Below are 27,870 nucleotides of genomic sequence, written 5' to 3'. Positions count from 1 at the left end.
AATGCATAATCACCACGGGGATTAATGCAGTCCTGCTCCTCGGGGTTAATTTATACTCCATGAGCCCCTATTAGATACGATTTCTAAAATGCATAATAGCACAGGGCTCGTTAGGGACTTTCATAAAAGCCCTGTATGGGGAGAAAAAAAGGGAATGTGATGCCATGACGCCGGCCCAGAATAATCTGGGCACGGCTGCCTCCGTGGGCAGGTGGAGAAGGCGGCTTCTGCCTGCAGGGCTGCGCATCCCACTGCTCCTCCTGGGCCTGCTCAGCCCTGGAAGAAAGGTTGGGGTCTCCACTCACAGAAGAGTGGAACCAGGAGGGACTTTGGGGTCATCTTATCCAACCCTTCTCGGCCACCTACTGCTGGACAGATGGAGAAATTGAGCGCAGGAGAGTGAACATTCACTGTTGAGCCTCTTATCTCTTTCTTCAGTCTGTGTGCAACTGAGGCCCTTTCACATCTCCTGCTTCTCTTGTTCCCACCAATATGAAGTTCTCAGCCTCAAAGGAAGACGCCCTGTATGGCTCTGTTCACCCACAGATGAGCTCACTGGTGCAGAATGAGCTCACGGACTCCCTGACAGGTGCAGTGGCTATCACACTGCATCTGTCCCTGGGAGCTCCACGGAGTGTGCAAGGCAAAGTTTCCTGAGTTTCCTCGAAGCTCTCTCTATTCAATGTGTCTCTGGAATAATTAAGGTACCTCCTCATCAGGTTGCCTTCTCTCTGGCAGCTCAGGAAACTCACACCATCACATCAATCTTCCAGAATGCAGCTCTGATGCTCATGAACCTGAGGAACTGCCCAGCGCCTCTCACAAAATCCAACCTCCCGAGCCCCTTTGGCTCTCAGACCCCTCCCTTCCCAGGTGAGTCAGCATCCTGGTTGGCTCTGGAGCCGGCCACCTCCTCTTCCGCCTGCAGCAAGTGTGGTGGGCCTCCTGGGGGAGCATCTGGCAGGCTTCCTGCCCCACTTTTGGGGCTCACTCTTTAAAGCCCACATGGTATGTTTTCCTCCTCCACCAAGATTTTTCTGAACATTCCCAAGAGGGAGATTCCTCACATTGCTGAAATCATTTTGGATTTTGGTTATATAACTCCTAATATTCTTAGCTTATACTGAAGCCCTAGGCACCTCTACTTCCTCATCTGTAAAGTGGGAAATGAACAATTTCACTCACTGTGAACACTGAGTATATAGTTTTGTAAGCTATAGCAGATAAACTGGCTCAACCACTGTGAGTATTGCAGTAATAATTCTACTAGCATTGTGGAGTTCTCTGATTCCATGCCATGCCCATGGCATAGTCCCACAGGCCATTCCTTCATGTAGGAGAGACATGGTGTCTGACTGCTAAGAGGATGGTGTGACCGCAGACACTCACCCTTTCGCCCGAGAAATCTTCACTGGTTGTGGTAGACCAGCTGCTGAGGACATGGAGGCGAGGGGGATGCAGACCTACACTCCAGAAGCTGCCAGTCTGGTGGGAGCCACAAACACACAAATACAGGATGTGCTGGGGTTGCACTCACAGAGGGGACAGGGTACTGTAGGTCCTGGGAGGCTTATTCTGCTAGGAAATAGAAACAAGAAAGGCAAAACTAGCAGGAGTGGAAATGGTGTTTTTCATATTACCTAAGCTTTGGCTGAACCTGTAAGGCTGAGAACAAATGGTATCGGTGCTCACAGATCTGAGATATGAAGGTGGGTAATCTGCGAAGAACTCGCTAAGATGTCGCCTCTAATCCTGAACCACCCCAAAGATCCTGGCCTGTCACTATCCTCAAGGGAAGGAGAGAGACATCTGGGAGCTTGGTCGGGAGGGGGTGCTAGGAGGGGCTCCTCTGTAGGGAGAGCATCACCATGCTGGGGAGCCTGTGTCCTCCTCACAGGACGTGCAAGGTGGGCTTTCCCCCAGGTACTCCAGGGAGGGAGGGAGGGCTTTGGGGTGCCACAAGGAGAGCTCAGCCTCTGGAAGTGGGGGATGTGGGGCAGGTGCAGAAAATAGAGTGAAGACCCCAGAGAGCATGCAGGACTAGGCAACCAGCTGTGGGACAGGCAGAATCCTGTGATATTCAGCTGGAATCCAGGGGATAAGCAGATATCACAAGCTGCTAGCCAGAGGTGCCATCACTGCAGGCAGAGGCCCCCAGAGAGCTTGTTTGTGTGGGGCTCAGAAAGGGCTCTGGGAAAGAAGGGGGCATGCTCAGGTGCCTCCACACCAGCACCCCCATTGCTGGGCAACTGGAGATACAGAGGACGTTCTCTGCCCCAGCTCTCCTCCCAGGATCTCCAGCATCCCTTCTATCACCCCTGGGGGATCCAGAGGCAGCCAAGAGGGAGGGAGAGGGAAGAGGAGATCGGGGAGAGGAAGGGGGAGGGGAGGAGACAAAGTGTGATGCTGTCCAGGTCAGGCAGGTGTTGGGGAAGAGAAGTTTTAAATAGGATAAGGTTTTAAGACCGGTGTTAGACTGGACCAGATATTTTAATAATTGCAAAATGGAATGACTTGTTTGTATCTAAGGGTTGTCAGAAGGTCACAGTCTTTGCCTTCCCCCAAACGGCAAAGTGATTCAACCTAGAAGTGAGAAGAGTCAGTGATGGGGAAGGTTCAAGCCCCTTTCTTCCCTGGGCCTGGCTCTGAGACCAGGTCCCTCAGCTTCATGGGTACACCCCCCTCCCGACGACCCCTTGGATGCTGCCCACTGGGTCAGACTGTTATCTGTAGGCTTCATACAACCTTACAAAGGGAATCCTGCAACCCCAAACCCATGTAATAGAAGAGGAAGCAGAAGCCCAGGAAACTTAAGTAACTTGTTCAAAGGGACAGAACAAGGCAGTGGTGAAGCTGGGACTTGAAGGTAGAAGTAAATTCCAAAGCTTATCTTCCCATAGTGAGGAGACGGAGGACCAGCCAGCCCCTTCCTCTGGGTTCAGAATAGAACCTTGTTTTGAAGGAAGGCCATGAGCAATATTGATTCCAGTGTACTAAGCTGCCAAGCTCCTGCCAGAGAGCAGTCCACTACCTCCTGGAGCAGTCCACTACGCTCCTTCAGAGCGACTTAGCCACCTCCATGCTGGGAGGCATCTACACTGCCATGCAGACATCCAAGAGGCAGCTGCCATCCCTGCTGATTGGGAAATGGGTTCTAGCTGGGGCATGCTCTGCACTTCAGGCAGAGCTTTGGACAGAGTGAGGCCAAGCAGAGGGGTGGAGGAGGTCTAGAAGTCACTGCTGCCAGGATCCGTGCTAGGCTGTGACTCAGGCTCTCACTGTCCCGGAGCTGTCGGGAAAAACCAGCTGGGTGGGCTCAGGCCTCCAGCAATTGCCTTGGAGACCTGATCCCTCTCCGGGGCTGTGTGGGGATGTGCTAGCTCTGGATGGTTTTTGGAGTCCACAGCACCTGGTTATTTACCATCCCCGCAGGAGGTCAAGGCTTACAGTGCCCTTCTGGCAGAAGAGAAAAGGGGCACAGGTATCTGGGGACAGAAGCCAGGTTTGAACTCTAGTCTGACTCCAAAGCCCCCTCCTGCAGGTGGCTGTGTGGAGCCTTTTGGCTTAGCTCAAGCTACTCCAACATTAGTGACTTCAGGGCCAGAGCTGTCCTTGCAGAATAGTGACTCAGAAGATCAGAGAGGCCTGAGGGGAGGGGTTGCAGATCAGCCAGATTCCGAGTGCTCTGCCCTCCTCTTTCTGTCTGCAGTGCCAGGCACTGGGCCTGGCCTGGGGCACACAGGATGGCTAACACAGTCCTCTCCCCACCTTGGACCTGTTGTTGCTTTGACCTGGATCAACCTCCCACACCGCTTCCTCTTGCTGCAACCTCTGCCCTCCCCATGGCTGACTCGTGTAAGCATCAGCTCCGATGTCATTCTCCCTGGAACCTTCCTGATCAGCCTTCTATTCCTGTCTCGCAAAGAATTAGGAGCCTGCACTGCCCTGTAATCATTGCTCCTGTACCCCTTGATCCCTGCTCCACCTGACTCTGAGGCTGTCTTGATATCCCTGGCCACTTGCACCACCCCAGCTCTGCCATGTTGCTTGTGGTGGGACTGATCCCAATTCTGGCTCAGAATCCAGTCCTGCCTGGATCACTAGGAGAGGTTAAATAACCGGTCACACAGCTAGGCTGAGGCCAAGCTAAGACCAGAGGGTCTCTGATGACTTCTGATTTTATTTGTCTGTAAAGTGAGGGTGACAACCCCAGAGATGAAGTCCAATGTGCAAAGGTTGGGGGATGTTTTCAGGGATGTTCTAGCATTTCTCTGAAGAGCCTTTAAGCACAGCAGAGGGTGTTGACATCCGTACAGTGAGCACTTAAGGAAATGAGAGAGAGAGAGAGAGAGAGAGAGAGAGAGAGAGTGAGACAGAGACAGGGGGGCCATTGGGTGATCAGAGTCAAGGGCTGCATTTAGAGGTGATGGGAAAATGAGGTACCAGGAAGTCCAGGTGGGTGGGGTGAAGAGAAGCTCCCGGACCTGGGGACCAGCAGTGGATTTAGGACCCAGGGACATCAGCTGGAAAAGATGTGAGTGCCCCACCCACCCCAGAGCCCTTCAGATGAGTTAGGGAGTCAGAGAAATGAACAGAAAATTAAAATACATCCAAGAACTCTGGGAGGCTGAGGCAGGAGGATCACAAGTTTGAAGAAGAAGAAGAAAAGAAAATTATAGTATCAGGCAACAATCCAGGAGAATGAAGGGAGTGTGTGAATCTAGAGGAAGGCAATTAAGGCAGGAGTGAAAATAGCTCTCACTCAGGCTGCGTATTAAAACCATCTGGGGGTTTTTTAAAAAATACCATTTCCAGGTCCCATCCCAGACCCATTAGCTCTGCATCTCTGGTGCTGGGACCTGGGTGATGAGGTTTTCTGATGCTCCCGGGAGCCTGGGTCATGCAGCTGAGACACAGTGGCACTGGGACGAGGTTCCAGGCTGTGTGTCAGGGCAGGCACAGCTTCTGCCCGTCTTGGCAGAGGGCAGAAGTTAGCTGCTGAAGTTGGATGGCATCGGATGGCTGCTTTTCCCAGAGGCAGGGCCAGGCCAGTGCAGAGGGCAGAGCAGATGTGGAGGAGACACTGGGGGAAAGACTGGTCCTGTATGACTGGGGAGGAGATGTCCGAGACAGGGCTGAGTGGGGCCGGGGACCTCAGCAAGCAAAGCTCAGCCCAGAAGGCGAAGGCTCCTGAGAGACCTGGGGAGCTACTGACACATTTTAAGTGAGAGTCCATGAGATCAGGTTTATGGTGGCAAGGCCAGCCTGGGAGCAGTGTGCCAGGGCCTCAGCAGGGCATCCTGATACAGACTGGAGCCCTGAAGAAACTGCTCAAGAGTCCAGGTGGGGAGCGACGAAGGCTTGACCTAAGGATGTGGAGGCAGGCAGTGAGAGGTTGGGATATGCAGGACTTCTGCTAAGTCTGGTGCAGTAATGAAGGAGCCCAGAACTCAGAAGCTTGCCACAATAATGGAGCAAGTAGTATACTTGCAGGCCAACTGCATCTGCCCTCCGGAGCTGGAGCTGGAGGTGGAGCCCTGTCTTACGTAAGTGGAGATGAAGAGAATTGACAGGGGTGAAGTGGCACACCTAACTGGCTCATGCACCATTGGCCAAAGTAAGCCATGGGGCCACATGGATATGAAGGTGTGGGAGCATTATTCTCTCACAGGGAGGTGCAGCAAATACTTAGAACAAAGAAACAGTCTACCCCGAGGTCCGGAGGAGAGAGGGAAGAGTTTCCATGGATTGGCTTCTAGTTTTGTGAATTCCTCTACCTCTGATGGACTCAGATGTCTTCCGGACAAAGACAACTTCTCTTTGTGTCCACGGTACCCAGACAGCATGAGCTCCACACATGCCAAGCTGTGCTTCAGGCTGCAGCTGCCAGGTAGCTCTCTTCTCATGTCCTCATCTTTTCTGAGAACCAGCTGGCTGCTGGCAGATGTTCTTCTCATGGCAAGTGGCAAGAGAAGTACGTGGGACCTCTTGAGTCCTTGGTGTAGGCCTGGGGCTGTCACTTTTGCCATTGACCAAATCAAGTCATGAAGCCCAAGTCAATGGTGGGCGAGTTCCCCCTGCCCTCATCAGAGCCTTGAAAGGGTGAAGCTATGCCAGTGGTCCTGAGGGTCAAAACTGGGGCTGGTGACTCAGTCTACCCCCAGTTCTATGATTGTATCCTGGCAATAGGGGAAATGTGGCAATATGGTTATATCTATGCTTATCTTTTTTGTTCCCCGCAGGCATTTCTTATTAAGGAAGTAGCATGGAACTCTGCATTAAGACCTGGAAATCAAAAGATGTAGGATGTACCACTAATTGTTTCTTATAACAAGTTGTGGGACATTTGAAGGAGGAGGAGGAGAGACTCAAGAAACAGGGAAGGAATGGGCAGCACAGAGTCCTGGGCCTGAAATGAAAATCAATATCCTGCGCTGGTGCAGATAGAGACATTGTCTCCGATAAGAATGACACTGAACATTTTTGGAGACAGAAAGTATCATAGTTAGCAATTTTCAAGGTGCTTTCTCATAAATTGCCTAATCTACTTAAAAAATTACCAGGAATCAGGAACATTTTCAGTGGAAGGTGGGCAGGTTAGGAACTCAGACTAGAAATAGAAAAGATGCTTTCCAGCAGGGGACCAACTTCCCAAGCCATGGATTGGTACAGATGGGTCAGTGGCCTGTTAGGAACTGGGCTGACAGCAGGTGAGTGGCAGACAAATGAGTGAAGTTCCACCTGTAGTTACAGCCTCTCCTCACACCTGAATTACTGCCTGAGCTCTTCCTCCTGTTAGATCAGGGGCAGCATTAGATTCTCATAGGAGTGTGAACCCCACTGTGAACTGTTTTGCATTGATCTAGGTATCCAGCTCCTTTGAGTTATCCTGAAACTATCGCCCTTCTAGTCTGTGGAAATCTTGGCTTCCACAAAACTGGTCCCTGGTAACAATCTGTTTTGGACCACTGGTCTAGAGGGTACATCTGCCTTGAGTCAGAGGTCATACTGAAGGCCCCTTCAAGTCCCTCTTGGCTGGGGTTCAATGACTATGTTTGCCTCTGGTACACACCTACCCAGAAGCCGCACCATGTTTTCTGAAGAAATAGCTTTACTTAACTGTCAAACTGGTGGCATTGGAGAAAGTTCCAGGAAGCTCAGGATGGCCTCTCACCTTTGTCCATCATTTCCAGTGGCACTGCATAAACAGTTCCGTCTCACTGAGATGCATCTCTGTGACTGTGACAGGAACAGGCTGTGACAAAGGTGGAGCTGTACCTTGCAGGTCCTCCACGGAAGCAGGGCTTGCTCTCAGGGATGGAGTATGACAGCAGTTGGCCGGAGGGCAGTCAGAAGAGTCTGCAGCTTTCTGTTCCCGCGAGGTCAGCCTCATCCTGAGCCTTTTCCTCCTGGGGACAGCCACATGGAGCAAGTAAACGAGACATGGTATAACTGCCCATGGGGACCTGACACTGGACAACTCGAGTGGGTGGGCACCACTGTTCTGGAGCTCTGTGTGGGTCCCACTCAGCACTTGGCAACTTTGCACCCCCAGTCTTGCTTCCTTGACCCACTCTTGTTTCCTCCATTTACTTTCAGAATGTAAGTTCCGACCAAGTATCTTGTGCCCTGACCTTGATTGCAGCATTTGCTTCTGGTACCCAGAATCTATGACAGTTTCCAGGGAACACGAGGAAAGATGAGGCTCTGGAGCCAGACTGCTCACTTCCCTGCTGAGTGTGAGGACCTTTCACTTGCGGTGGGCGGAAGCAATCTGTGTGTCCATTTCCTATCACTGCTTTAACAGACTACAGCTTAAATCTGAAACTTGAGCTTATCATCTTGCCATTTCTGTGGGTCAGAAATCCAGTGTGGGTCTCACTGGACTGACTTAAGGTGTCTGCAGGCTGCACACCTTTCTAAAGCTTCTTGGGAGAATCAGTTTCCTTTTCATTAGGATGTTGGCAAAGCTTGGTTCCTTGTGGCTGTAGGGCAAGGGTTCCCATTCTCCTATGGGCTGTAAGTTGAGCTATTCCTGGTTTCTAGAGGACACTGCCTTTGTGGCTTTCTACATCTCAAAGTCAGCAGTGGCAGGTAGGGTTCTTCTCATGCTCCAGATCTCTCCACCTCTTCTTGCACTGCTGCATCTCTGACTCTTCTGCCTCCTTTTCCAGTTCCAGGACTATTGTGATCAGACTGGGCCTGCCAGGATAATCCAAGATCATTTCCTCATCTCGTACTCTTTAACTTTAATCCCTAATGGTGGGGTATACTCTGGTGAAAGGGAACAAGACCCTGCTATCTCCAGAAGAGAATGACTCCCTTTGTGGAAACAATTCCTGTTATGTTCCTGCTCCACGATGAGATAAAACACCTCCCTATGAGACACCATGTTATCATGTAGCTAGGACTGGGAATCGTGGGCCAAGTCCCCTGCTACTTACCACATTTCACCATTGGGCAGACCCAGAACAAACCCTGTGAGATGGATGTGCTCCCTCAGGTTCTGAACCTGGGTGGAGACAGTACAAGCGAAGAGCATGACTAGACAGCTTGAACCCCAACCACCTCTGCCCCGTGGGTACTTCTTCAGTTCACACCTCTGGCTATGTGAGAGGATCCCATATGACCAGTGGAAGGAGGAGGAAGAGGCCTGAGATTGGTTTTGATTGATTCCTTGGGTTGGCTACAGACTGGAATTGATTGTCTCACTCTGGGTTGGCCTTAGAGGACAATGGTGAGGGACATCTTCCCAGTTGGGAGAGCTTTGGTTGGTACGCATGGTCATCCACTTTGTGTGGGAAGAGAAACAGTCTGGAGTTAGCATAAGTATAGACTGATGTGCAGTGGAAAATGACCTGGTTAGGTGTCTGGGAGGAAAGCGATTAGGAAATCAGTATACTGGGGTGGTAGGTAAAGGCCTGTGCTTGGCCTTATGGGAGTGGGCTCAACGTTTGAAGATCTTCATCTTATGTGCTGATGCCCCCAGAGTACACGCCATAGAAGATCACTAGACAACTAAGTAGACAAAGTGACTTGGCCACATGACACTATCCTGCCTCTGTCAGAATATCCTGTCTACCCCAGGGCCAGCAAGAAGGGAACATGAACCAAGTGCCCATGGGTCTGAGATGAATGTTACACATGAAGAAGTGGACCTGAAAGCTGCAAGGATGGGCCTGGGGAGAGTAGAGGTGACTCCCGATTCTCCTAGAAGAGAGGACTTTGCGTCCAGCAGTGGGCAGTGAGGTCAGGGAACAGCCTTCAGCTGTCAGCTCCAGCAAGTCTGCCTCATTTGCAGAGAGCTGCCATGCCCAAGGTCATGACCTTTCAGAATAGCACATCTGTGACTGAGTGAGGCAGGGACATGAAGGTCCAGCCAGTCCACCTGATGTAGCATGACTCTGGTGGGCAATAGTCACTACAGAACACCCCCATAATCAGTGTGACTTTGTGGGGCCTGCATCCCAGCCACAGTATGACCTCCCTCCGCCCAGCCTTTCTTTAGGTCCATGACTTCTGTCATGTGGCTCACATCCCATACCCTGCTTCTTGAGAACCTGATCTCTGAGATGAACTGAGCTATAGATATAGGTAGTATAAACTAAGTGATAAAAAGCAAAAGGAAGAACACTTCTTCCATACCACAAATGTGTTTTTCTTCTTTTCCTAGGGTATTTGTTGGCTACAGGCTTAGTCCTTTCAAAGTAGTTGAGTTTGTGACTACAGTCATCCGAAGCAGTTGGTGTTGGGTCCAAACATGTCTAAGAGATGACTTCCCTTGACACCAGGAAGTGGGGGCTTCTTACCCGGGAACTTCAATAAAGAAGTCGGGTAGTCTGTCTTCATTGAGCCCTGTTTCACAAGCAGGGAATCAGCTAGTACACCCAGAGGACCTCCAGGTCAGCAGGGAAAGTGTGTTCTATAGTTTGGATCTAGAATGTCTCTCAGAAGATCCCTTTGTGAAAGGCTTTGTCCCCAACTTGGTGCCACTGCGAGGTAGTGGAAGGCTTAAGAGGTAGTGACAAGTGGGAAGTTTTAGGTTCCAGATGGGTGTCCTTGAAGGGAATTGTGGGATTGTGGTCTTTTTTCCTCTCTATTCTTCCCTCCAGGAGGTGAACGGCCTTTCTCCACCACACACCCCTTCCATGATGTGCTGTCTCACCATGGGCCCTAAACAATGAGGCCAACCTACCATGGACTGAAACCTCCAAAACTGCAAGCGAAAATAAACCTTTCCTCTTTACAAGTTCATTGTCTCAGCTACTTTATTCCAGGAACAGAGAGCTGCCCAACTCAGTAGGTTAGCTCATTCCACAGACAAATGGAGGCTGCTGGCACTGAGACCTCAGAGAGTTTTACAACTGAGAGTCTCCCTGGTAGTCCTACAGGAGTGGCTTTCCTCATTGGCCCTTGTTTAAATCTTTTCCCTTTGGGAATCTTCTTTACTCTAAAAAAATCAAGTCAGGCATGGACTAGTTGGGGTATAGAGAAACCAGAATGGGAAGCAAATCTGCCATAACTGTGACTGAGCCACAGTTCTGTCACTTGCTGTGTGACTTTGGTGAGTCCCTTGATTTCCTTGACATCCAGTTTCTTCATCTATGTAATAAGGTACTGATTGCACTCACTTTCCACGGTGGCTGTGAGAGACCCTGCAGTATCAACCATGCAGAGCCCTTTGTTGGAACCTGGCGTTACTTAGTGTCGTGTCCTGACCCCCGCACATCTCCTAGGCAACCTCTCATCTTGGCTCCAGCTCTGGTGGACAGTTCTGAGCTTTTACTTAGTTTTGGCAGCCTGGAAGTGCAGGGACTTTAACTCCCCAGTGGATTCTGAAACTTACGTGCAAAAGAAACGAATGGGACAAACTCTCTCCCTGTCCTTCAGAGGGACATTTCGGAAGGTGTTCTGAACACATGGATTTGAGCCTCTGTGTGCCCATGTCTTTGAAATGTATCGTGTTACTGGCCTTTCTCCAGTCCCTGTCTCATTTTCCCTTACCCATTCCTTCCTTCCAGAATCATCTTATGAACAAACTATCAATGCCTGGACTCAGACTATTTTGGGGGCAACCCCCCCCAGAGACAAAGCCCAGGCAAAATCCAGCCTGGGCATCAAGGACTCATGGCCTAGTGGAGGAGTGAGATTCCTATAGAGATAAGCTCAAAGGTGAGACTCCTCCAAGAAAGGGCAAAGCACAGAGGGCTTTGTGCAAACAAAGGAGAGGTACCTGAGACTATTAAGGTATGTGGGCACCTCTGAGTCCCCAGATCCACTGTGTCTCCATGCAGTGGAGAGGCCAGGCATGCATATTCAGTAATGACCTACCAAGATCCATGCACCTCTGTTACCGTGAGAATAATGATGACGTAAATATCCGTATCCTTAATGAACACATGAGGGCACAGTGGAAGGTTGAACGAATTCTGCAAAACTGCATGATTTTCCAGTTGCTGAAACAGGATTTGTATCCAGGCTGGCCCGAGACTACAACCTGTGATCGATCCCCTTCTCAAATTCTTTCCTCCCTTCTGTAAGGATCCAGTTAGCTTCTGGCTTGACATTTCTCGATCTTGTGTTAAAAACAAATTATGTCCTCATGCTTAATTTTTAATCTCCTCTCCTCTTTTGCCAGCCCCCAACTCTCTCCACAGTCAGCAGATACAGGTAGGCAGCAGCTCTGGGAGCTCCCTGCAGCTAGTCTGCAGATCCCAAATAGCCTCATCTGCCTACACTGAGATTATAGCATAACTTCTTGAGCTTGGCATCCCTCGAATAGGTCATGTTTATAAATCTCAATCAAGTTAGAGCTCATTTTCAGAGAAGGGGAGGAAGCAGCAGCCCTTGGGGCCTTCATAATAACCTAACAATGATCAAGTACTCAAATAATCATGGCAATCACATGGTAGTTAAGAGCATGTGCTCTGGAGTTAATTTGCTTGACTCCAAATCCATGCTACATCCCTCAATCACTGTGTGACCTTGGGCAAATTTCTTAACTGCTCTGTATCTCAGTTTGATCATCTGTTAAATGTGGGCAATAACAGTTCCTGTCACCTAGAGTTGTGAGGATTACTAAAAGCCAAAAGCCCAAAGGAAAGACCTGGAATAGAGGTAAGCACTCAACGTACATTATCTCATTTTCTCCTTCTCTTTATCAGCTTCTTCTTTTCCCCTTCCTACTTCTCTTCATCATCACCATTATCATCATCCTATGGCCCACTTCTCTACTCTCTAGAAAAAATATTTAATTATGAAGCTGCCTTGCTCCAAGCTCCCAGGATCCCCTGGGCTTATGTTTCCAGGCTCTTGTCAGCCTGGAATTGCCATTGTCTGCCTAGTTGTTGCCAACACCTCTGGAACACATGCTCTCTGAGGGCAGGGGTTATTTTGTTAATTGGGATTCTTATCCTGAATCTATGAAATGTTTTTTTTTTTAAACTTGGATGAGAAAATTGCATCTTTTTTTTCTCTTCTCAGTCAATGGGTCTCACATGCTGCAAATTACACAGATGGGAGGGCCTCCACTTGATCATCCCAGTTTGCCTGGACTCGGGGGTTCTTAGGATGTGTGGCTTTCAGTGTTAAATTAGGAGCATTCTGGGAAATCAGGATGTGTTGGCTATCCTAGCTCTAAATCCTGAATATATGATTCAGTGGGTTTGAGAATTTGCATTTCAAATGGATCAAATCTGCTGATGTTGGTGGGACCACACTTAGAGGACAATGTCCAAAATACTTCTCACTACTACATCAGTTCTGGGAAGTAATCTTTCCTAACGCCCATTTGCCCACCTTGGACCATCCCAGAGCCTCAGATGGCACTATCACCTTCTTCCAAGCATACAGGGCACTTTTGACTGGCCAGCTTTCTCCACGATCACCCAGTGCCCCCACTTCTCTGCTCTAAGCAAGCAAGCCTGCTTCCTCTTCTCTCCAGGGCCAAGCAGACCTCTTAACTCTGTCTCCACTCACAACTAAGATATTATAATTTCCCTTCGTGTCTAGTAAGAGCTGAAGAATCCCCTCCTATTAAGCTGGGTTCCTGGTAACTTATTAGGAACTTGGTGGTTTCTGCGAAAACCTGGATACCCACCATCTCTCGCCCTGCTGTCCCTGGTGCTGGCTTTACTGTCAACTTGTGAACAAGATGGCTTCAAAAGTTTTAGTTGTCACATCCCAACAGGGGACTGTTGAGATGAGAAAGGATTCTTCCTGTGGCTCTCCTTATGAAAGAAGAAAGCTCCCCCAGAAATCTTTCCAACAGACCCCTGGATTCCTCAGTGTTCCTCACTGGCCAGAGGTGGATCACATGCTCATGCCTGGACCCGTTGCTGGTAAGGGCCAGGAGTGTCAGGATGGCTCAGGCCAGTTCTACCTGAAGGTGAGTCAGGGGGCCCACAGTGCCAGTGTCTCCTGGGGGTCAGTTAGAAAATCAGTTTTCCAGGCTCCAGCTGAGACCCAGAGAATGAGAATTTCTGGGCACAAACCCCTCCCAAATAATCCATGGGGTTATTAGCTGTACTACACTGTGATGTCTGTGTGCATTTGAGAACCTGCTTGCACTGACCTCCTGGGATAAAAGGTTTGTTTGTAGAATCAGCTGTAAGAACAGATTCAGCTTTCTTTACCCGGTTCCCTCTCCCTTGTCACAAAGTTCCGCACAGCTTGTAGAACCTGTCATTGATACCCAGACTTTACCTGAGTAACATCTCCTCCAGAATGCTGTGTCCTTGCTGTATTATGGAATACATTTTTGTCCATCCTTTAGTGCACAATGTGTCAAACTTCCCTTGGGTAATAAGCCTTTGTTGTGTGTCCCCATAGGTCCCTTCTACTTCTCTCCTTGGGGGCACACATCATTCTTGGCTGTATCCTATTATCAGTCTGTTTCTTCCTCTAGTCATTTGCTCTTGAGAATACACTTTTCTTAATTTTGAAAGCTGACCACAGAATGGAATTTCCAAATGCACGTGAGGGATGAAGATAGCCAAGGTTCTTGCTTTGGTGGCTAGGAAGGTGAGGGGTGAGTGCTTTTGTCTAACCTCCTCCATCTCATAAGGATTTTTCTATATTGAGTGTGCATCACAGTGGAGGGGCTGCAGGCCTGGGAATCAGACCAGCTCGAGTTTGAATCCTGCTCTGCCATCTGTCTCCAGCTCTGTACCGTTGACCGATTGACTTGGCTGCTCCGAGCCTCAGCTTTCTCTGCTGTAAAGTCAGGTGGTGATGACCCCCTTCTGTGGCTCCTGTGTGGGTTAATGAGAAAGTGCTGCCAAGAGTCCCAACATTTAGGAGACACTTGGCCCTCAGAGGTTTTTAATTACCTTCTCGGCAGCAACCTTTTCACTACTGAGGCTTACTCTGTTCATCCTTCTTCATCTAAGTGATACTTTTGGTGACTGGATATTGGAAAATATTATGTTACTTTTGCATTTCAGTTTTCTCAGTTAATTGTGAGCATCAGCCTCTACTTTGAAAGGTGAGTAGTTTCTGTAAGAATTTACCTCTAGGGTTCTGTGCATGAGTGCATATGTGTATGTGGGGGAGAGGAAAGAGAAGGGAAAGAGACTTTATTTCGGTCAGGTCTCCATTGCTGGAATACAATACCCAACATCCACAAAATAAAGAGAAAAGTTTTATTTTGGCTCACAGTTTCAGAGGATTCAGTGCATGGTTCACTGGCCCAAGGCAGGAAGCAGAGACATGGAAAAAGTCAGAAAAGAAGGAACCAGGGATCAGATATACTCCCCAAGGTCAGACCCCTACAACCACCCAGACACACCTAGAAGTGTGCTTTACTGATCTCCTTGGTGTTTTTCAAGCCAATCAAGTTGGCAATCAAGATTAACCATCACAGACAGAGAGGGGATGAGAAAAAGACAGAGAAGGACAGAGAGAATGATGATTATCCTTTTGGTAGTTCAAGGAATGTGGTTGGATATTGTGAGTTCTGTATAGTTTCTTTGATTTTCCAGGAGATAGGTCAACTCCTCTCTCTCTTTTTTTTTTCCATTAAGTTTATTGGTACATTTTAGGTATAAAATACAGTTACATTCATCATTGGGATCTTGTACCATTACATGAGTCTCTTAGTTCTTATTTTTTCCCCTTCCCTTGCCCTCCCTTCACCCCCTCCACCCTTCCCTATTTGCAAAGACCTTGTTTCCATTTTTTTTTCCTCTTCTCATATTTTTCCTTTTCCTTTTTTCCCTTCCCCTACCCTTCCCAATTCCCCTGCTCTTTTAGACCTTTTCTTCCTGTTACACAATATTGGTTATACATTTTTCAAATTACAATATTAAGATCTAGGAGACATTACCACAGATTTTACCGAATTTAAAAGGATATAGAAAGCATATTACAAAAATCTTTTTTGAAATAAATTTGACAACTTCTAAGAAGTACCTTGGAAGACAAATTAATGAAACTAACTCTGGAGGAAATATAAAATTTGAATAGCACCTATTAAAGAAAGCATATTCCTAGCTTGAAAACTTACCTATATGACAACAGCAGGCTCATAAACATTTTAACTGATAAATTATATCAAACAATTAAAGCAGGAAAAAGAAGGAACACTTCTCCCCTCATTTTAGGAACTCAACATTGTGCTAATCCTAAAACTGGATAAAGATAATAGAAGAAAAACATATGAACATAGATAGAAATTTGTTTAACTATTGGAAATCAGATCTGGCAGAATGTAGAAAGTGGTTTTGCTATAGGGATGGCAGTGTTGGTTCAGCATTGGAAGATCCACCCCCAAAAGTCATCATTTAAACAGAGGAAAGGAAAAAGCTATATGATCCTGTCACTAGTTGGAGAAAAAGTATTGGACTAAATTCTACAGCTGTTCATGGAAAAAGCTATCAGGAGACTAGAAGTAGAACAGAAACTTCTCAACAGATTAAAGACATGTACTCTATACTTCCAGCGAGAACGCCTTATATGAATGGAGAAGATACAATGCTTTCTCCATAAGGTGGGGAACAAGGGCAGACATGCTTACTCTTTATCTATCCATTAAACTTTGAAACCTAGGCCCCACCAAAATAGTCTGACAATAAAATGACACAACTAGGATAGGATTGGCACAGCAGAAGCAAAATCTTTATATGTAGATGAAACGATCATCTACAGAGAAAATACTAAGAAATCTCTAGGAGCCCCTAGAACTTGTATTTGAATTTAGCAGGCTTAGGAAACACAAGGTATATATAAAAATTCAGGTCTGTGTATACTTGCTATAAATGAAGAATTGGATATTGAAATTTAAAAGTTATGTAGAAGTACAAAGGACCTAGAAAAGTTAAAAACAAAAACAAAAACAAAAACAGTGTTGGAAGATCTTTAGTACCTAATTTTAAGACTTCTTTTAAAGCTACAGTAATCAAGGCAGTGTTGGTGTAAGGAAAGACATATAGATCATTTGAATAAAACAGAGAATCTAGAAATAGAACCACACATATATGGTCCACTTAGTTTTGAAAGATTATTTAACATTAGCATTTTATAGAATATAAACTCAATTCAAGAGCTGAGGAAGAGATAGTGTTTTCAGCAAACGGCACTAGAACACCTGGTATCTGTATATAAAAAATTAACCTCAACCCTTTTTTTCCTTATGTGAAAATAACTTGAAGGGATCTATGAACCTAAATAAGAAAGCCTAAAAGTATAAAATTTTAAGAAGAAATTGTAAGGGAAAATGTTTATGAATTCAGGGTAGGCAAGAACTACCTAGGATACAAAAACATGATGTATAAAAGAAAAAAATGGGTAAATGAGATTCCATCAAAATTTAGAACTTTAAATGACATCATTAAAATGAAAAGTAGTCCTTAAACAGACCATATTTACAATGCATAAAACCTATGACCAGAATATATAAAGAATTCTTAGAGCTCATTAATAGACAACCCAATTAAAATGTAGACATAAGAAGATGATAAATAGCCAGTATAGCACAAGGAATGGTGTGCAACTCTAGAATCAGAAAAATACTAATCAGTACAATAATAAGATTGAATTATACACTCATTAGGGAGATGAAGTTAAAAGTTTTAAAAGCCTTGTCATGAATTTTTCTTTTTGTTGGATTCTCCCCCTTTGCATTTAATTTGTCACGCCCAATGGATTCATTCTGCTGGGTTTCCTGGGGTTGTGATCCTCATTGTCTTTTCCTAGGGTATTGTCTAAAAGTTTTTGGAGTGTCGGTTTGGTATTCATGAAGTTTCTGAGGTGCTCTTTGTCATGAAAGTATCTTATTTCTCCATCAATTTTGAAAGATAGTTTTTCAGGGTACATCAATCTGGGTTGGAGGCTGTTTTCCTTTATGGCTTGAAATACATCACTCCAAGCTCTTCTTGCCTTGAGGATTTGCATTGAGAAGTCTGCTGTGATTCTGATGGGCTTTCCTTTGTATGTGATTTGTTTCTTTTCTCTCACTGCTTGTAGAATTTTGTTCTTCTGTTGGATTTCTGGAATCCTAACTATTATATGCCTATGTGTAGATTTTTTTTGATTAAGGCTAGCTGGAATCCTATATGCCTCACTTATCTGTATGTCAAGTTCTTTTCCCCTCCTTGGGAAGTTTTCTGCTATCACCTCTGTGAAGAGTTTTTTTATGTCATGTGCACTCTCTCCTCTTTCGTCATTGACTCCAATCAGTCTTATGTTATTCTTCTTTGCATCGTCTAGCAGCTGCTGGATTGATTTCTCATGTTCCCTTACAATTTTAAAGCAAGTTTTCTTTTCCTGGTCACTAATTGCAATCTTATCTTCTATATGTGAAATTCTATCCTCACATTGATTCATTCTGCTGTGCAGACTTTGTTTTTTTTGGTAGCGGGGATTGAACTTGGGACCTTGTGCTTGCGAGGCTGGCAGTAGAACCATTGAGCTAAATCCCTGGCCCTATGTGCCGACTTTTGATGAAGTTTTTAATCTCTTGGAAATCTGTTTGCATCTGTTTTATGGATTCCATTTGTTTCCTATGTTGGGATTCCATCATGTTTCTCAGATCCTTTACTTTTTTATCTGTGTCCTCTCTAGATTTATTAATCATGTCTTGCACCATGAGCAAAATCTTTGCTGTTATCTGAGTAATTATTTCTGATTTCATTTTTCCCAGATCCTCTTTTGTTGCCAGTTCAGAGAGTCCAGGTGGTTGAGTATCAGATTGTTCCATCTCGTTTCCCTTTGGGGTTGCTGTAGGTGATCCAGAAGTCTGTTTTTGAGGCTTGTTTATGTGTTTTCTCATTTCCACGGGGGGGGTGCTGCTTCTGGCACCCACGCAGCTCACCTTGTCTGCCCTAGGAGCTTGGGATGGCAGCAGGGGAGCTTCCTTCCGGGTGCTGGGACCGGCTGACCTTCTTTGCCCTAGGAGCCTGGGATGGAGGCAGGGAGCTTCCTTCCAGGTGCTGGGACTGGCCCAACTCCTCTCTTAAGGGGATCAGACTGGACACTTCTCTGTCTGCAGTGTCCTTGCCCCTCACAAGTTGTCAACTGTGTACCCTGAGAACTCGTGATTCTACTGGAGAGTTGGCAGCTGGGCTGGCACAGTTCTGAAACTGAGCAACTGAGCACTAGTGGGCATTGAGGGCCTTGGTGAGGAGCCACTTGCTAGGAATCCCACCTGCCTCAGTCTCCCTTCTTGGGAGGCCTAGATTAAGAGGGGTGCTGTGGGATGGTGGGGAGAGCCCCAGCCTGGGAGCCTGGAGAGACCCTGGAGCCTAGAGGTGGTCTCTGGTGACTCACTGTCAGTGTGAACTTCAGTTTCTCAACTATTTGGACTTCAAGCCCCTCATAAGTACAACAAGTGACCAAGTCCATGAGATGGTCATCACAGGTGAAACGAACAGACAAGAGATTGTTTTGAAACATTTTGAAAAGCATAAACACTTAGAAAATAATAATGAAACAGTAACTATAGCTCCACCAGTACCATAAGCCTGGAACAAACATTTGCATGATTTATTACTCCATCCCTCAGTGATGTTTGAACGTCACTGCTTCCTAAACCTTTTGTTTTCACTCTTCTTCATGTTTGCCTTAGGTCTTATGTGTCCACAGACATCCCTGCTTTTCAGCACCAGCCATTCTGGGTTCACAGTTGTGAATGAGGTGCATGGAGAAGCTGGATGAGGGCTTTGCAATATTCTGAAGGAGAGAACTCAGTTCTTCTTTTGTAGATGAGATCAGTGAGGATCCAAACATTAAGTAACTTGTGCACGTCCACAGGGCCAGAAGAGGGGAACCTGGGCTGGAGCCAGGCCAGTTTCTGGTCCATAGAGCTTCATTCTTCATCTCCACCTTCACCCAGAAGAGCTTCTTTTATTTTTTCCCCCAATACCCAGGTCCTAGATTAAAATGGAACTGAGAGAAAAAGGAAATGAGATAGATGATATTTTTAGAGACAAGATGGTTTTCAAAAAAGTTTTTTTCTCCTCTTTCAGGTGAAGTAGAGCAAGTTAAAGAGTATGTGGGGAAATGATCAGAAGTGAGGGATGGACATTTTACTTTTGTCTCTGAGTTAAGAATAATCTTCCTACTTGTTCCTTTCTCCAGATGGCTGTGCACTACAGAAAATGATCTGCTAGGGGAAAAAAAAGCAACACCCAGAGCATTAAAAAACCACATAATAGCTGGGTGTGGTGGAGCAGATCTATAACTCCAGCACTCCAAGAAGCTAAGGCAAGAGGATAACAAGTTCAAGGTCAACCTGGGCAACTTAGTGACTTAGCAAGACATTGTCTCAAAATAAAAATGGCAGGGAATATAGCTCATTGTGAAGGCCCAGGGCAGCAGCAACAGCAACAAAATCTCATATATTTTCAAGGTCAAATAAGAGGACTGAGTCAGGCAGGAAACCGGAGACACTTTGGAAACAACTAGGGGCATTCAGTCCCAGGAAACTGGGGTTTGGTCTGATTGCTCTTTCTTGCACTTGAACATTCTTGGACTGAAGTAGAAAACTGGTAAATTCATTAAGTCATTGCATAAATCTTTATTAACTGCCTATTTGACTTTGAGGTGTTCTGAACTTGAATTTTCCCCATTTCTGGGCACAGAGCTAGGCCCTTCATACAAGGTTTAGTATATTATAAAAGTTCAATAAATGTTTCTTGGGAACTCAGGCCAAGAAGCATGGTGTGGGAGGTGCTCCCAACTCTACCTGCTCCAGAGATACCTTCCTTGTAGCTCTTTCTAGAGTTCTTTCTTCCATTCTCATCTCCTACTCCCCTGAACAGGTCCTTATGGGAAAAGAACATTTCAAGATAGATTCAAAGCATTTTCAAACTAAAGGGTTAATGGCTGGATATAGCTCACATTTGTCCCTTCTATGACAATTGTCAGAGTTACAGGGAGAAATATGTTCTGTGGCTGCTTCCCCATTACTAAAAAGGCAGCCACTTTCCAATCAGAGTATGGACTTGGGGTCCAGACTGGTCTAGATGTGATCTATGAGGTTATATAGCCAAGTCTCCATGTTCTCCTCTAAAAATTGAGTATGGTAGATGTCCATATTCCAGCCCCCAGAACCTGTGAGTATATTATGGTACTTCACATGGCAATGTGAAGACTCTTCACAGATGCAACTAAGTTAAGGATTTGAAATGAGGACATGGTCCCAAGTTTTTAGAGATCAATGTAATCACCAGGGTCCTGTATTAGTCTATTTTTCGTTACTATAATAAAACACCTGAGGCTCAGTAGCTTTGTAAAGAGGCTTGTTTTGACTCCTGGTTCTGAAGATGCAAGTTTCAGGACCAGTGGCCTTCTTTCTGGCAGAGTTCCAAGGTGGCATAGGGCATCGAATAGCAAGAGACAACACACGTGTGTGTCCTGGTGTCTCTCCCTTTTCTCATGAAGTCACTGATGTTCAGTCATGGGGGCTCCACCCTAGTGACTTTGTCTAATCCTAATCAACTCGAAAAGGCTCCAACTCTAAGCATAGCAGTCAAACTAAGTTTCCATGATTTTAATTCCTCACACTGGGGATTATATTTCAATCTACAAACACATGGGAGACACATTCACATCATGTCCAAACTGTAGCATGTTTCTATAACAGGAAGTGAGACATCAGGGATATAGACATGTATATGATGACAAAAGCAGAGGAGAGTGTGTGTGTGTGTGTGTGTGTGTGTGTGTGTAGAAGAGAGAAAGGAGAGGAGGGGTGGTTGTTCCTGGCTTTGAAGATGGAAGAAGGGCCCACAAGCCAAGGAATGGGGCAGACTGTGGAATCTGGTGACTGCAGTGAGTGAATTCTCCCCTGGTGCCTTAGAAGGACACAGACCTGCCAGCATTTTGGCTTTAGTCCACTGGGGTACATTGTGGTGTTTTGACTTTGGAGTAGAAGAATAATAGGCTTATATTATTTTAAGCCATCAAGTTTTTGGTGTGAAAACTGTGCCCTGGGTATTGAGAAGCTCCCAGGTTTGGTCAGTTGAGAGTAACACAGGAGGAAATGCTGGGGAGAGACTGATGGGCAGGAGATGCTGTTGCTCTAATGTTGGTGACAGTCATTCTATTCGATAAAGCACTTGCATTCTAATGGTAGCGTATCAGGCATCAGTAACAGGTGACCTGTATCTTAAGCTGCAACACTTCTAATTTGAGGCCACCGGTGGGGATGATGCTATCAGAATCCTGGCATACCCCTTAGCCAAGTACCCCTCTGGAGTCCCCTTCCTGGGCCTCATCCCTGGGTGTTGTAGTCAGCAGGATTTGGCAAGGGAATACATTAAATACAGGACACATAATTTAAGATTATTTTATGATAATTACCCAAAAAGTCAAATGCAAAGGAGTGCAAGAGATGAACCACACACTGGAAGCCTAAAGGATTCAGCTGAGGGCCTGGATCCTAGCAATGTCCCACACAAGTCCAGCTAAAGGCTTAAAGTCCAAAGCACTATCCTTCTTGAGTCCATCCAGTGGCCTAGAGTCCACAGCAATGTCTCTTGCTTGTCCGTATTGAAGATCTGGACCTGGAACACCCCAAGGCCAATAGTGGAAGCCAGAAAATCTACACTGGTGAGATGAAGGATTTGTGCCACCAAGCTGAGGGATCCACACTGGAGCCAGGAAGTGATGCTCATGGTGAAGATTAGAGCTCCCCTGATGAAAACAGCAGCCATTCACAGCAATAGCGAGGCCCCAAGCTCCGCCTCCAATGAGAACAGCCTAGTTTGCATCAGGGAAATCATCTGCAGCAAGCTCCTCCTAGCAAATCAACAGGCCAAGATCTTCCCCTCCAGTTCTCTTTTTATGGCTATTGGTAACAATCTTCAGGTAGATCCTCCATGCCCAGACCACACTGATTCAGTTCATCTTGGCATTACAAGTTGAGCATTAGTCAATCCACCACTCTGGGCCAGGAACTTTGAGAGGCTGATGTTATGGTTTAGGCCTAAAATGACCCCCAGAAGTCTCCCAAGTGTGGAGGTGGGGATTTTGGAAGATTATTGGATCATGGGGTGCTACACTCAGCAGGGATTCATCCACTGATGAGTTCATGAGTGAATGTGCTGTTAGGAGGTGGGGTCTGGTTGGATGTGGGTCACTGGGGGTGGGACCTGGAAGGGTGTCTTCTTGCCCCCAGCTCTTCCTCACTCCCTCTGCTTCCTGGCTATCATGGGTTAAGCAGCTCTCCTCCACCATGCCCTGCCAGGCCGTTTCTACCTCGGAGCCAACTGACTGATGGACTGGATCCTTAGAAAATTGTGAGCCAATTAAACCCCTCCTCCTTTGAATGTCAGGTATTTTGTCTCAGCAATGATAAAGCTGAATAATACAGCTGCTCTAGGGCCAAGGGTATTGGGCCGTCAGTCAGTCTGCCCTGGAAGCAGCTGCGATCTTGCCCCCAGAGCTGGTATATAAACACCCCAGCCCCCTTGGTCCTCAAATGGGATTTTTCTGCAGTATGATTTATACCATTTCCCAAGATCTCTTAAAGGGATTAAGCCTCCCTCCCATACTCATGCTAAGAGTTATCAGAGTTGCCCCCTGTGTGAATAATGCACAGGGCACTGGCTGTCTTCTCCAGCCCCTTCCTTACCATGACGTGTGTCCCCTGCTCTTTGCAGAGAAGCTAGCTGCCATCGAGAGCTTTTCTCTCTGGGTCTTCCTCCAGGAGAACCTGAATGGAGGCTCCTAAAATCTCCTGGCTCAGGATGCTGCTGCTGCAGTGCACTTTCCTATCAGCGTTTCTCCCTTCTCAGATTGAAGTGAGAGGCAACCTGGTGCAGAAGGACCCTGGGGAGAGGGGATGGGTCTCTGTGCATCCTGCCCACCAGTGACCCCTCAGACTCCTTGCAAGGTGCTTTGCACCAGTGTCCGAATGGGGCAGAATCCTCTGGAGGCTGAGCTAGTGCCAGCAAGAGCTGAGCAACAGGGAGGAAGTGTCCAGTGAGCCTTTGTTAGGGCTGGACCAGCTCTAGTCCCTCTGGTCTCAGGTGGCAGCTCTGGGGTGAGTGGACACGGGATCTCAGCATGGACACAGAACAAAGTATGTGGAAAGGAGACCATGGGTGTCAATGCCACTGATCGGGTGGCCAGGGTCTGGGAAGAGAACCAGTCAGCCTCTACTCTCCTCCCTTGGTTACAAAGGACAGGCGCAGCCACTGTTGGAAGTAAGAGAAATCGAGCCAGACTCTAGGGCTAACAGGGGAAATGAGGAAGCAGGGCAGAAAATGCTTCCCTAGAGGCTGGATGGGAAAGTGTGTCAGAGCAATGTCAGAGCAGATGTGCAGGAGGGGGGAGCAGCATAAATTAAATGTGTGAAAGCAGGACAGCCTGTAATACAAATCCTGATGTGGCCTTTGACCAGGAATGGGAGCTACAACCTGACAGTAAGAAGGCTGTTTGTGTGGAAGCCAGGGGAAGGGGGTCAGGGCAGAAGGAGCAGCTGGATGACCCTGAGGCAAGGAGATACCATGGCCACCTGTCACTCTTCTCCTCTAAGTGGTCACCCCACACCCAAACCTTTTCTGCAACATGCAACAGGAGGAGGAAAGAGGAATAACCTTATTTGGATGCTTACTCTGTGTTGCTGCTTAGAGATACGTGTTTCTTCACTGTGAAGAAATATGCTGTCCTTCAGCTGTCTCTGGAGATGGGTGGGGGATGGTCAGTTCCTTAAATAAGCAAGATCCGGTGAGTCTAGGGTGGCTAGGCATTGGTCCCAGAATCCATCTTTTGTTCCATGTGACTCTAACTTCTGTATTCTCACTCTCCCTTTTGCTTCCTCTAGAAAATGGAATGGGGACAGGATGTAGCAGCCAAGGTTGACACCTCCTGTCTAATAATACCACGAGGCTCATTAGCGGCTTCTCCCTCATGGCTTCATCGTATATCTTAAGTGTCTCTTTTCAAAGGTCCCAGGTTTCTTCCCCACTGTCTGTTCTCCTGTTACTATCTTCTCTCACCTTTGATAGCTATTTCCTCTGTGGTCCTCCGGAGTCAGAAGTAGGTAGAAGGGGATGAAGATGTGTAAGTGAATGTCATAATGATAATAATAATTGCTCCTTCCTGACAGCCTGCTATCAGCCACCTTTAAGTATTTCTTCTTGTTGAATTTTCAAAGAATCTGGATGAGAGTTATTCATCCTCTGCAGGTAGTAGAAAAAGTCCAAACAAATTTAAAATTTAAATCCTAGAAAATGGTTGTGTGTGTGTTCAGGTGTATGCGGGTGTGTGTGTGTGTGTGTGCGCATGCATATGTGTATGTGTGCATTTGTGTGTATCTCTGGTAGTTCCAAAGCAAGGATCAGCAAACTTCAGGGGTGCCTGTGAAGCTGCAAAGCTGGATGTACTTGCTTTCCGGTGCCCACCTGTCCACCTTCCTGAGCATCTCAGAGTATACTATGATGCCCTCCCCTCCTGATGAGCCCCCTCAAGGCCCACTAAGAAAGCATAGTGGGAACACATTTGTCTTGAGATTACTTGCTACAGATTAATCGCTTGTGGAGTGGGGAGAAGGAGGCACCTGAAAATTCCCGGAGGAGCAGAGTAGGGGCCAGGCAGAGATGGCAATAGGCGTTCATCACACCCATTGTACAGGTGAGGAAACAAGTTTTAGAAAACTCAGGTTTATGATGTTATACAAATTTTGTGCACCAGGAGGAGGATGTGTACACTGTCTGATTCCCCAGCATGGTTTCTTTGTGTTATTTAGTGTCCACCATACTGTTTGTGATAGCTTTAGGTGCCATACAGGTGGACATTTTGAAATTGAATGTATATTCAAAAACTAATGGGCAGCACGTGAAACCCATAATATAGATCTTTGAAAAAGGTGATAAAATGGAAAGAAGATTGTTCAAACAGTGCTGGGAGAGCTGGATGCAAGAATGCATCACAGCACATAACGTATATCCTTCACAAAAATTAACTAAAAATGAAACAGAGACCTAAATGTAAAAATGTAAAGCTATAAAACTCCTAGAAGAGAATGCAAGAGAAAACCTAGATGATCTTGAGTTTATGATAATTTTTAAGTACAACACCAAAGGCACAATCCATAAAAGAAAAGATCAATAAGCTAAACTTCATTAAAATTAAAAATGTCTGTCAAGAGAATTAAAAGACAAGCCAAAGACAAGGAGAAAATCTGTTTAAAAGACACATCAGATAAAGCTTTGTTATCTAAAATATATGAAGACCAGATAAAACTCAACAATAAGAACACAAGCAACCCTATTAAAAAATGGGACCAACACTTTAAAGGATACTTCATCAAAGATCATCAAAGAAGATCTAAAGATAAAAAACAAGTACATGAAAGGATGCTCCATATCATGTTTCATCAGGGAAAGGCAGATTAAAACAATGAGATACCACCACCTTCTGATTAGAAGTGGACAAAACCCCAAACTGACAATATCAAATGCCAATGAGGGTGTGGAGCAAGGAGAACTCTCATTCACTGCTGGTGGGAAGACAGAATGGTGCAGACACTTTGGAAGAAAATTTGCGAGCTTCTTACAACACTAAACACACCCTTACCACATGAGCTAGCAGTTGTACTCTGTAGTATATACCCCAAAAAGTTGAAACTCATGTCCACACAAAATCCTGGTTATAGTGGCTTTATTCACAGTTGCTAAAACTTGGAAGCAACTGAGATGTCTTTCAGTAAGGAGATCAATGCATAAGCTCTGGTGTATCAAGATAATAAATGTTTTTCTAGCTAAAAACAACTTATCAAGCCATGAAAAGACATGGTAAAACTTGACATTCATAGTACTAAGTGAAGGAAGCTAATCTGAGAAAGCTCCATACTGTATGATTCCTATTATACTAAACTCTAGAAGAGGAAAATCTATAGAGACATTAAAAAGATCAGTGGCTACCAGGGGTTAGGAGAGCAGAGATGAATAGGTGGAACACAGAGAATTTTTAAGGAAGCGAAACTGCTCTGAATGATACTGCCATTGTGGACATATGTCATAATACATTTGTCTAAACCCGTAGAATGCACAACACCAAGAGTAACCCCTAGTGTAAACCATGGTTTCTGATCACAACATGTATCAATATAGTGCATCAGTAACTACTAATGTACTGGTCTAACAGGGATATTGACCAGGAGGCTATGCATGTGTTGGGGCAGGAGCTATATGAGAAATCTCTATACCGTCTACTGAATTTTTCTGTAATCTAAACTTGCTGTAAGAAGTGAAGTCTGTTGCGAAATTGGAAATGGTAAAAAACTAAGCCAATTGAAATACATATTAAATAAATAATAGTTTATGCAATGTAGTAGAGAGATATGATAAAAATTGTGGTCATTTGCAAAGAACTGCAGTTTGATAAATATTATCAGGGGGATTACTCTTTTGCCACTGAATTGTTTTATCTCTAAGGCCCAAGGATCTGACCATATTATTGTTTAGTTTACTCGTCTCATTTTTTCTTCTCAAAACTAAAAATAAACAAAAAATACCCTGCAAATTCAAAAAGCTCAAAAAACAGAAACTTCAGAGTGTAGAGACTCAGTTTACTTGTGTTTCCAAAGTGGATCAGTAGGTATCCATCGCAAATATGGCCTGTATTTACATGTCACATAGAGGGACCCCAGTGGAACAAAGCTTTACTGTAAGGATTTTCTTATGGAAAATCCATATGGAAAGGGTTTGACTTGTGTCATCAGCAGAGGTGCAAATACTTCCTTTTATTTTTGCAAATAGACATATCCTGGCATTCCCCAAACTTCTGCAAAAGGCCCTAGCTCCCTCTGGAGATCCCTGGAGTTAACCTGGGGATAGGAGGGCCTGTCAGGTCTCCAACAGCTATTCTTGTTACCCCCAGATGGAACTGCTGGATGGAAACTAACATCCACTTTTAGGACAGCTATCTGGTTGGAGCAGAGCTCTGAGCAGTCACCATGGTGTATACTGTGGAGACATCAGAGGCTGAGATTGCGTAGCCTGACAGCAAAGGTGGGCTCTGGATTGACTTTCAAATTTGGCTCTACTCTGAGCCAGACCAACGTCTCTCATCTTCCCCTTTTGAGGCTCTACTAGGATGCTAGCTCTACCCATTCTGTGCTCATCATCAGAGTGACTATCTTTTCTGGGATGTTCTCTTTCAAGACCATTGGCTGGGATTATCCCATTTAACCCAAGAAGTTTCCTTAAAGGTTCATTTCTAATTTTTTTTTTTTTGGTACTGGGGATTGAACTCAGGTCTTTGTGCTTGCACAGCAGGTGGCAAAACCACTGAGCTAAATCCCCAGCCCTAAAGGTTCATTTTTAAATGGGATTGAACTTCAGGTGTTTCTCTCCAGAAAGCTTACTGCCTCTTTCTGTAAAATGCCCCCAGAGCATTGTAAACTTCAAAACGTCTCAAATA

The 27,870-nt window shown here is 45.9% G+C and overlaps 1 long non-coding RNA gene across 1 annotated transcript in view; it reads left to right on the top strand.

The window, feature by feature from the left end:
• LOC147830245 (uncharacterized) overlaps window positions 1–27,870 on the top strand; it is a 229,923-nt gene that overhangs the window by 85,324 nt on the left and 116,729 nt on the right. The window lies entirely within an intron of this gene.

Source organism: Heterocephalus glaber, unplaced genomic scaffold (assembly GCF_053883595.1).
Source record: "Heterocephalus glaber isolate CG9 unplaced genomic scaffold, H.glaber_assembly_v1.0 deba00000281, whole genome shotgun sequence".
Classification (NCBI taxonomy): Eukaryota; Metazoa; Chordata; class Mammalia; order Rodentia; family Bathyergidae; genus Heterocephalus; species Heterocephalus glaber.
The sequence above is the reverse complement of the archived record's forward strand: the minus strand, read 5'-3'. Positions and strand labels throughout refer to the sequence as shown.